Raw genomic sequence first — 11,575 nt, 5'->3', positions numbered from 1 at the left:
GGGAGAGGACAGACTGTAAACAGCAGGCATAAAAAATGCTAAATCACATTTTTCCTGTTTTCTGTGACAATCACTGAATATAAGAGGGAAATGAGGTTTTTGGGGTGATAGTGGGGTTCGTGGGGTCCAGAGCCGATGGTCAAGAAAGAATTCTTAAAGACGTCTTTGGTGCGGAAAGGTGATTTTATTAAAGCAGGGGGACAGGATCCGCAGGACGAGCTGCCCAGGGACCATGAGAGGAGACTGGTTATATACTATGGGTTGGAGGGGGTAAAGTCCAGGGGAAGTTTTCAGTGAGATTTCCATATGCTAAAGAAGATTCCCTGGATCCTGGAGGCCTAGCTGTTGTCAAGCTAAGGTTGTTTTCCCTCTAGCAAAGCATCAGCATTAAGATTTAGGGAGTTCCTGGAATAGCAAGTTTTACTCTGCTAGCCTCAAGGATGTGTCAATGGGCTGCAGGTTCTAGGGAAATTGAGTTCTGTCTGCCATTTCCTTCTGCCTTTGTTTCCGACATCACTATGGAGGGGTGATGTTGGGACTCCAGGAAAGAGTCTATAGGTTTCTGTAGATTAGGCTATTGATAAGATCACCTTTTTCTTGTGATTTACTAAGATATTTGTAAATAGATGGAGACTCAGGTCCTGCAGGACTATGAGCTCTATCAGTTAACCATTTGTTTCCCCCCTTTTCTTCTTGGGCAGCCAGGAGTGGCCAAGGAATATCACACCTATCCCACCCAGCGGTGGGGTAGGGGTGGGAGGATATTTGCGGCCTCTCCACTTGCTTTATGCGCCCTTGTCAGGAAAGCATACAGTTTTTTAATAGTTCAGTCACTACTAAGCCGATTGTGAACTGAGGCAGACTTGTTTTCAGTGCATTTGTGCTGAGGGAGCATAAGGCAAGAGGATACCCAGAAAGCACTCCCCCTACCCCTCCCACACTCCCACTCAGAAACTGCAGGTCAGGGATCTTTGTTGGTTTTGTTTATTACTACATCTCTGGGGGGATATGTGTGATGGTCCTCAGGCTCTCGTGGCTGCCCAGGAACAAAGGAAAGGGAAAAACAAATGGTTAACTGATAGGAGATCACAGTCTTGCAGGACCGGAGTCTCCAGCACGTTACAAATATCTAACAAGAGCTTGATCTCCAGAAACCTAGAGACTCAGTTTCCTGGAGCCCCAACCTCACCCCCCCCCCCCCAAAGTGATGTGAGGAACAAAGGCAAGAAGGAGATGGCAGGCAAAATTGTATTTCTTTATAACCTGGCCAAATACTTGGCCAAACACACTGCCAAATACTTGGGGCAAATACAGAGTATAACACATCTCTGGGAACCCCCAACTGTTCTAATATTAATCCGTTACTTGGGGGAAGACAACCTTAGCTTGACAATAGCAAGGCCTCAGGTCTGTACTGAGTCCTCTTTAGCATATGAAAGTCATTTTGGAGCCTCCCTTTTGTCTCTATTCCAACTCCATAGTTTATAACCTGTCTTTCTTTACAACCCCAGTGCAGCTGTTTCTGCCTGCTGGTCCTGCCCCTGTGCTTTAATAAAATTACCTTTTAAAAAAAAAATTTTTTTTTAATGTTTATTTTTGAGAGAGAGCATGAGTAGGGGAGGGGCAGAGAGAGAGGCAGACACAGAATCCAAAGCAGGCTCCAGGCTCTGAGCTGTCAGCACAGAGCCCAATGCAGGGCTCGAACCCAAGAACCATGAGATCATGACCTGAGCTGAAGTCAAACGCTTAGCCGACTGAGCCACCCAGGCGCCCCTGAAATCATCTTTTTGCACCAAAGGCCTCTCAAGAATTCTTTCTTGGCTGTCATCTCAGGCCTGCTCCACTCCAAAACCCCATCATTTTGAGAGAAATAATTCATACCTACCAGTTAGGTATATGGTCAGAATCACAGAGAATTATATCTGTGTAATAATCACTTATTTAAAATACATGATTCTACGATTGGTGTAAAGTTTATGACAAAAAAGCATTGTAATAAGAGCAAGTATCAACTATAACCTCTGATTTCTGAAAATGACTTCAGAATTTTATCTCAGAAAGAACTTGGCAATAAAACAAAGGATGTGTGATCAGAAACTGAACAAATCGCCAGTAAAAAGTTTTGATTCTCTTTAGCAGGAAGCAATTCTGAGCTGTAGCAGAAAAGAAGTGTTGTTATTAACACAGAAAACAAAAGGAGAAAATGTTCCAGTGGAACAAAAACTACATTTCATGTATGTTTAGGAGGATATCAGACTTACGGTGTGTGTCCCTACTTGGACTGCTAGGATTTGGGTCCCTGGGTCCCCTGGTGTCCCATGGAGCAGAATGACTGTGGACTTGTGTCTTCCAGGCTTCCTGAGCACATCAGCCTTCGAAAGCAGGTCACAGCTGAAAGCCTGTCCTGGAGCTCTCATCCAGCAAATTGTTAAAAGAGGTAATTCAGACAAAGCAAGATTTCCTCCATGTAGTTTACTGGAATGAGAACAATTTAGGGGACAGGAAGCCAGAGCAGTGAGGCAGAAAATAGAGCATGTTCGTAATTCCAGATCCAAAGGAAGACCAAAAATTCAACTCCAGCTTTTAGAACCTACCTGCCCACTTGAGACAAAGCCTATTCATTCATTTTAAATCACATTCTCCCATTATTTGTGCTGTGTTCAAATATCTCTGTGTGCTGGAAATAGCTCTGGGTGATTTGTTTTGTATAAGTTGCATTTAGAACATGCTGGAAATAAATTACAGTCTATCAGACAACCAAATATGTACTTACTGAGGATGTACTATAGACTTAAGATTTTATGGCTTTAACACCAATTGTTTTTTATGAGTATGAAAGCTCTATAATTTTAACTTTTGCCTTAAACACAAAATAAGAAAATAGTCATTAATTAGAGCTTTTTGATATAAACCTTAAGAGAAAATCTGATTCAGAAAATAAGATGTTCTTAAAAGTCTGGACAAGTTTTATCTCTTTTCATTTTGATTAAATTTGTTTGGTGAATGGAAATGACTAATGAAGGAGAAATTCTTGCTACAGCTAAATGCTGAACAAAACAGGCTGATATTCATAACTGGCAAGAATTGCTTGGCAGATTCACAATCGATTCGAATTACTTTGATTTTCCTTTTTCAAAAAAAATATTGAACAAGGAAGAGATTTACAAACTCATTAATTTGAGGAATGAAAACAGTTACTGAATTTGGTTTTAGGGGGTTGAAATGCAAGATTCTGAAATTCACTCATGAATGTGGTACAAAATAGTTTATTTAAATCAGTTATAATTGGGACAGAATCCTTTTTCTCAAACCTGTATTTATTTAGGTGAAAAACTGCAAACAGTATAACCATGATGCATGAATTTGGTTGTTCTTCTGCGGGTGATTTTAGATGTAAGCCTCAGTGGAGGAATGTTTGCTTCCTCCCCCGCTCCCCCAACCTTCCATTCCACACTCCTGTTAAAAAGACTCAGTGGTGAGAAATTTCTATTTTACTTAAGTCCAAAGTGCAGATTGAAGACGGGGACAGAGGGGCCAGACTTCTGAAGCTGAGAAAAGCATTTCTCAGTCCCTGTGAATCTGTGGAACTGGTGGCTTCAGGTCCATGCTTGCTTAAGTCTTTTTTTTTTAATTTGTTTTTTCAACGTTTTTTATTTATTTTTGGGACAGAGAGAGACAGAGCATGAACGGGGGAGGGGCAGAGAGAGAGGGAGACACAGAGTCGGAAACAGGCTCTGAGCCATCAGCCCAGAGCCTGACGCGAGGCTCGAACTCACGGACCGCGAGATGGTGACCTGGCTGAAGTCGGATGCTTAACCGACTGCACCACCCAGGCGCCCCCATGTTTGCTTAAGTCTTGACATGTTCTTACAATTACCATGGCGAATTTGGAGTTGTAAATTTCCAAACTTAAAAAAAAAAATCCTGAGTTAAAACACTGTATCCAAAATTGGGGCGCCTGGGTGGCTCATTTGGGTAAGCATCCAACTTCAGCTCAGGTCATGATCTCATGGTTCATGAGTTTGAGCCCCCTTCAGCCTCTGTGCCCACAGCTCAGAGCCTGGAGCCTGCTTCAGATTCTGTGTCCCTCTGTCTCTGTCGCTCTCCTGCTCACTCTCTCTCTCTCAAAAATAAATAAACATTAAAAGAATTAAAAATTTGCCCTAACGCTTCTGGTATTCACAGCAACTAAGATTCTAGCTGTGTATCTAGATCCAGCAAACTGCTTTAGAGATTTCAGAAAAATAACTCCTCTCTTGAAACAAAGCTTAACTTTGTTAAAAAGGTCTGTTTGGCCTTTGTCTCCCTGAGAGCCTTCATCTCTTATTTGGTCAGATTAAGTGAAGAGAGACTGGTGAAGGCACTCTCCAGACCAGTTCTCACTCTCACATGCTCATTGAAATCACCTGGCAATCGGGGCGCCTGGGTGGCGCAGTCGGTTAAGCGTCCGACTTCAGCCAGGTCACGATCTCGCGGTCCGTGAGTTCGAGCCTCGCGTCAGGCTCTGGGCTGATGGCTCAGAGCCTGGGGCCTGTTTCCGATTCTGTGTCTCCCTCTCTCTCTGCCCCTCCCCCATTCATGCTCTGTCTCTCTCTGTCCCAAAAATAAATTAAACGTTGAAAAAAAATAATTAAAAAAAAAAAAAAAAGAAATCACCTGGCAATTTAAAATGCACGGACTCCCTGAGTACCACCTCCAGAGACGCTCATGTAACTGGGGTGGGGTGCCACCCCAACAGCTGAAGTTTTCAAAGCTCTTCAGGCGGTTCTAATATGCAGCCAAGGATGAGATCTGCTGCTGGCTTGCAAGCAGCAATGCATTCTATAGTATTTCTAACGTGTATTATAAAGTTATTATATGTTATAAAGTTGTATTCTAAAGTTGTATAGTATTTCTAAGGTTGACAAGTTGAGTTCCAAAGATACAGAAAATGTGGTGCTTAAGTGTCATTTTGATCCCTTCTTGGGCTCACAGGTTTTCTAGGACCATTTTAAGACCTTCTTACCCAAGGGCGTTCGTGCTTTTGGAGTTCCCACCCCACCTCCTATCAAACATATTAAAATGCAGCCACATCTCACATTAACTATAATTGATATGTGATTACATGAGTCATATTGTGTTAATTGTGAGTATATCAATTTTTAAGTGTTGGTTTAAAATGTTGAAGTCATTTAGGGCCTTTGGGACCAGGTCTCAAACATTATTATAGACTCTTGCAATTTCTTGGCATTGTTGGCTAACAGAGTCCAAGCCTTTAGCACAGCAGTCTCCAGGATGAGGGGAGAACAAAGAAGTGACTCTTGTTTACTTGCACCGCCTGGAGGCAGCATAATGAATATGCACCCTGAATCTTTGAGCGAGTTCCTGACTCAATCTCAGATGTTGTGCACATTCAGAGCCCCAGCTAGGTAAGCTGTCAGGCTTAGTTGGAAGGAAATACGTGTGAAGATCTGAGCCTGTTGCCAGCTCACTTGCAGAGTCAGGCTTAGCTGGTAGGAAATACGCATGAAGAGATGAGCCTTGCCGTCGCCAGCTCACTTGCAGACAAGAGTTCTTTGCTGCAAAGCCGGCCTGGCAGCTACTTACAGAGCTCTGTAACATGTCTGAGCCGGAATAGTAACTGTCTCCCATTGACTGCCAGCCAGTGATGACAGAAGAGCTTCCAGTGGAATAGTTGCAAGACACATCTCCCAGCTGCTGGCCCTGGCCACTTGGCCAGGGCAGAGCACTGGCCAAAAGAGCAGAGCCTGAGGATATAGAGGTATGGAGGGATTCCTCTGCCTGGGTCCTTGCTTGCTTTGACTCCCACCCTTAATTTTGTTGGGACCGAGTAGTAATTCAGAAAGCAGCACTTAGGTAAGGAGTTGGGGGTGTCCAGAGAGCATGTATGAAACCAAAGCCTCACAAACTAGGATAGATTTCCTAATTCCACTATCAGTGAGGCTGTTGGGAGTGAGATTGGTTTTTTTCATGCTGTTATGTAGCTCAGTTCCCATGATTTTTTTCCCTTTCAATCCTGTACCTGATCATCACTTTAACATACTTTCTCGTCAGGTAAATATGCTGGAGAATAGACAGTTTACTAAAGAAGAAACCCCCAGTGCTAATAAGTATATAAAGAGATATTCAAGGTCATGATTAATCAGAGAAAAAAAAGCAAATGAAAACAAATAAACAGTTATAACAATATTAAGAGGTATAAACAATATAAAGAGGTATAAAGAGTTATACCAGAGATCCCCAGCCCCAGCTGTGCATTAGAATCACCTGGAAAGATTTTTAAAAACACAACACCCAGGCTCTACCCTAAGAGATTCAAATCTAAACTGTGTGGGTAGGGCTTGAGCTTTGGTTTTATGTAAAAGTCTCCGAGGTACTTCTCCCGGTATTGCTTAGCCCGAATGAAAGGCCTGGTGCAGTGGCAAAAAGTACAAAGCTGGGTAAATACTGGCAGGGTGGCAGCGTTTCTAGAGAGACTCTGGCACTAGTTGGCCAAATTAAGGACATACTTATCTGTGCCTCAGCAATTCTGCTCCTAGGTGTGTGTGTGTGTGTGTGTGTGTGTGTGTGTGTGTGTGTGTGTGTGTGTATCTCAAATAAATTTTTCCTTGTGTCTATCAAGGGACTTAGAGGGGGTGTTTATTGCAACATTATTTGTAGTGAGCGGAAGCTGGAGACAACTTGGATAGTCACCTGGGAGGAGGGATGGCTCAATGGGGTTTCTGCACAAACAGCAGGTCGATTAATGTATGGAGCACACTATCATTGGGTCTTAGAAGCATAGCAAAAACAGCAAGAATTTAAACAGTCTTTCTCATTTTGCAAAAACATTCATAAAAACACATTAAAATCTATAAGGTGGAGGCGAATGGGAGCAAGTTGTGGAGATAAAAGTCAATGGGGGTGCCTGGCTGGCATCTGACTCTTGATTTTGGCTCAGGTCATGATCTCACACTTTGTGAGTTCAAGCCCCACATGGGGCTCTGTGCTGACAGCACGGAGCCTGCTTGGGATTCTCTGTCTCTATCCCTCTGTCTCTGCCCCTTCCTGCTCTCATTGTCTCTGTCTCTCTGAAAATAAATAAACTTAAAAAAATTTTAAAAATGAAAAAAGGGAAGAGCCATGCAGGAACCAGTAATGATACTGTGCTATGAAATGAGGAGTAGGAGTCACCCAACCCTCCACATCGGTATTAAAAGGAGAGAAATAAAATAAATAAGTGGGGATGGCAGTGAGTAGTGAGAAGAGCAAAGGGAGTGAGAAGGGAGCAGACGAGGAGATTGGACCTCAGGTTTGAGGCTAAATGCAGGATGCACACTTAGAAGGGGACAAAAAGGAGGAGCCCACAGTTCAAGTCAGAGTTCCTTTGTGCAGAACTGAAAACTGACCGAGGCTCTAAGGTGGAATTCAGGTGGAAGGAGACTCAAAGAAGCTCAGGCTTTGGGGGAAGTCTCCACAGGTGGCCCTTCACCGATAGATCACTTTTAAATAGGTAGAAGAGGAAGGATATCACAGGCAGTGCAGAGGAACAACATGAGGGAAGGAACTCAAGTAGGACTAAGAAGAGAGTGGTCCCCATGCACTGAGGAGCTGGCTTGACTTGGATGAAAGACACTTGTTACAGGAGAGAGGTCATGAGAAACACACCTGAGCAGAAGAGAAGGGATCGCTGGGCTTTGGAGTACAGACAGGAGGAGGGAGAACCCAGTCCATCAGGAAATAGGAAACTGTTGATGAAGGGCAGACCAAGAAGTCTGAGTAGGAAGCAATATATTCCCTGCATGGAACTTGGAGAAACTGTCAGCAGGGAGGCTGTGGGGGCTGCTGCAGGGAACCCAGAGCGAGGGAAATCTTGAGCTAGGGTGCCGGCAGGGGTGGTGGCAGGGAAGGGCCATTTTATTTTATTTATTAAAAAAATTTTTTTTAACGTTTATTTATTTTTGAGACAGAGAGAGACAGAGCATGAACGGGGGAGGGGCAGAGAGAGAGGGAGACACAGAATCGTAAGCAGTCTCCAGACTCTGAGCCATCAGCCCAGAGCGCGACGCGGGGCTCGAACTCACAGACCGCGAGATCGTGACCTGAGCTGAAGTTGGACGCTTAACCAACTGAGCCACCCAGGCGCCCCAGGGAAGGGCCATTTTATAGGATCTGGTGAATTGGCTAGATTTAAAGGATTATTAAAATTGTTGCCAACGTTTCAGGAATTTGGGACATTGCTTTAATATGAAAATACTTACGGTTTTAAAACATGAGGCAGCATCGTATAGTGGCTAAAAGTTAGATTCCAAAGCGAAACTTCTTGGGTATATATTTTGGCTTTACTGCTTCTTAGCTTCCACCTCAACCAGTTGTTTAACCTATATGTGCCTCAGAAATGCTGCCTTGGGGCCCCTGCGTGGTTCAGTCAGGTAAGCATCCAACTCTTGTCACGATCTCACAGTTCGTGAGATCGAGGCCCACATAGGGCTCCGTGCTGAGAGTGAGGAACTTGCTTGTGATTCTCTCTCTCCCTCCCTCTCTGTCTCTCAAAATAAATAAATGAACTTAAAAAAAAGTGCTGCTTGCTCTGTAAAATTGGGAAACTATTAGTATTGCTTTGAGAATTAAATGAACTAATGTTTATAGAGTGCTTAGAACATTTGCTTGGCACTAAGTAAATAGTATTTAAAAGCCTTTGTTAGGGGCGCCTGGGTGGCGCAGTCGGTTAAGCGTCCGACTTCAGCCAGGTCACCATCTTGCGGTCCGTGAGTTCGAGCCCCGCGTCAGGCTCTGGGCTGATGGCTCGGAGACTGGAGCCTGTTTCTGATTCTGTGTCTCCCTCTCTCTCTGCCCCTCCCCCATTCATGCTCTGTCTCTCTCTGTTCCAAAAAAAATAAATAAACGTTGAAAAAAAAAATTAAAAAAAAAAATAAAAGCCTTTGTTAAATATAAGTAAAAGACTCTTTTCCTAGGTTTGGGATACCGAAGTCTTTTCTTCCTACTTAACAAATGGTGCTGGAGGGCTTCCATTGTGGGAAGATGTTGGTCTCTGAGCATCATGGGTTAGGGTAATGGCTTCCTGGTCTCCATTTTGGATTTAGGGCCTGGCAGCTACTAAGAGACCATTTTATTTCTAGGGCCGACAGCCCTAACGCCCAAACCTGTGGGAGTTCTTACATCCTCGATTTTCTTCTCTCCACAGCTCCTCCTTTAATCTCTGGAGCAAGCTCTTTTTGTGTGGCTGACATGGCTTTTATGGCAAACACACCCACCTGGAGAAAGTGAGCAGCCTTGCCCCTTGAGACACAGGCTCTAAGTCATGAGCAGGGACTAGAAGGCTCTAGATGCCCCAGCCTGTGTGGACTTTGGGTGAGGCAGCACCTGGTGCTCAGGAGAAAAGGGAAGAAGTGACTTGAGGCCATTTCGCACTATGCTTGGTGAGGAACTTTCAAACTAGACACGTCGTTTAAACCTGAATTGTTACAGTCAAAAATGGAAGCAAGGAAAACAAAAATTTCTCCATTACATTTCCTGGCTTTGTGGATGCCAGCTGTTTACACTTTCTCCTTATCTTCAGTTTAGTAATTTTTGTAGCTAAGAGATAAGGATGAAAAGCGAACTCTCTCCACTCTTCCTTTCCCCGAGGATCTCAAATCTGGAAAGGGAAGAGAGATGCGCACATAATTAGTCACAAACACTGATACCAGAGCCATTTAGAGGCAGGACTGGAGGTGACAGAGAAGCAGAGGGCAGGGGACACTCCTCCTGAGGCCCCGTGGAGACACTGTGCCTCAGTCAAGCTGGGGCTGGAAAGAAGAGGAGGTTTGCCGAGAGGAAACGTGGGGCCCAGGCACTCACCGGGTGTGTGACCTCGGGCAAGTCACTTACCCTTCAGAAGCTCAGTTTCCTCATTGCGACTGCAGTCGCTGGTGCGCATGCTTGTAAATGCAGATGTGAAGATTCAGGGCTCAAGCACTTGAGGGGTGCTCACCACAGGCCTGGCGCCAGGAAGGCTGGCGAGTACTGTCCAGTACACGCCTGCCTGAGTGCCTGTGGGTGCGAGGTCATGAAAGGTCACGGCAAAGCCGGCAGCACAGGGTCACTGCCTACTTGTTGTCTAGGGAATGGACTCTTTCCCAGTACTCTTCATTTAAAAATGCAAATCATGAGGAATCCCTGACATTTTTATCTCTTCCCCTTCACTCAAGAATTAAAGGACGTGGAGATTCTTTCTTGTCCTGCATTTGCATCCCTCTTATCTATGAATAAGCATTGGGATGTTCTGGTGCACGCTTGGATGCTCAGCCAGTTCTGGAAAATGTTTGGTATCCTTCTAGTTGTTTCAAGGAATGAGCTACTACTGAAAAAGGAATTACTCGCTGAGAGAGAATACCTATCGGTGAGAGTTACCCCCCAGAAGTTCTGCTAAGAAATGGATCATGGCTGACCCAGCCACAGACCAATACAGGGCAGACCTGAGTCTCAGGATCAGATTTTTGGTGTTTAAATTCCAAATGTGCAGCTTAGTTGCTGTGTACCTTGGGTGAATTTCTGAACCTCTCTGAACTTCATTTTTTTTTTTTTTCTTGCCTGTAAAATATGTCGCAGGCATGTGGAATTCTCTGTGTTTATTCTACAACTATTCATTGAAGGGCTGTGACGTGCAAAGCACTGGCTGGGTGCTAGAGATGTAGGGATGATAAAAGTTGCACACTCCCCATCCTTTCCGGAATTTGAGTCCAAAAGAGATGATAGATATTAAAACAATAATCACAAAAATGAAAAATTACCAACTACGAAAAGTACTAAGGAAGAATACAGTGCTGGGACGATTATAAAAATAGAAGAATTAATTTAAATTGGGGAGTGAAATCTAAGCCAAAACCCCAAAACTGGTATATTAGTTTTCTTTGGCTGCTGTAAGAAATATCAAAAATTTAGTAGCTTAAAACAACATAAATTTATTAACTGATGGTTCTAAACCTCAGAGTCCAACATAAGTCTCACTGAGATAAAGTCAGTTGTATTGACAGGGCTGTATTCTTTCTGGGGGCTCGAAGGGAGAACCTGTTTTCTTGATTTATCCAAATTCTAGAGTTTTCCCATATTCCTTGGCTTGTGAACCCCTTTCTCTTTATTCAAAGCTGGCAAAATTACACCTTTCTGAACATTCTTTCCATAGTCACGTCTCTTTCCCTGCCTTACTTCTGTCTCTGTCTTCTACTTTTAAAGATCCTATGACTACATTAGGTCTACTTGGATGATCTAGGATAGTCTCCCTATTTTAAGGTCAGCTGATTATCTCAATTCCATCTATGACCTTACTTCCCCTTTGTCCTGTAACCCGACATACCCATGGGAATTAGGGTGTGAACATCTTTGGTGGGCCAACAGTTTACTTGCCACAGATGGGTAGATGGGTAGAAACAAGCGTGGGGTAGGGAGTGAAGGGTGGGGCATGACTTTCCAAGGTGGACACAGGTGGTATGACATGCTTCCATCCAGTTCATGAAAAAAGAGAATGTGTTTGAAGGGTGGTGAATAAGAGGACTAGTGGTATAAGCTAGGATTTTAGAGATAGATGGGGCTAGAT

At 43.9% G+C, this 11,575-nt stretch overlaps 1 long non-coding RNA gene across 1 annotated transcript in view; it reads right to left on the bottom strand.

Moving 5' to 3' along the window:
• Positions 1 to 2,411, bottom strand: part of LOC121032632 (uncharacterized) — a 7,864-nt gene extending 5,453 nt beyond the window's left edge. The window contains exon 1 of the long non-coding RNA XR_005791400.1: positions 2,262 to 2,411. This is a non-coding gene — a long non-coding RNA (uncharacterized LOC121032632). The remainder of the gene's footprint in view (positions 1 to 2,261) is intronic.
• Between the last annotated feature and the right edge of the window lie 9,164 nt (positions 2,412 to 11,575).

Source organism: Herpailurus yagouaroundi, unplaced genomic scaffold (genome assembly GCF_014898765.1).
Source record: "Herpailurus yagouaroundi ecotype Mexico unplaced genomic scaffold, PumYag 142, whole genome shotgun sequence".
NCBI lineage: Eukaryota > Metazoa > Chordata > Mammalia > Carnivora > Felidae > Herpailurus > Herpailurus yagouaroundi.
Note: the sequence above shows the minus strand (reverse complement) of the source record. Positions and strands in the feature narration are given on the sequence as shown.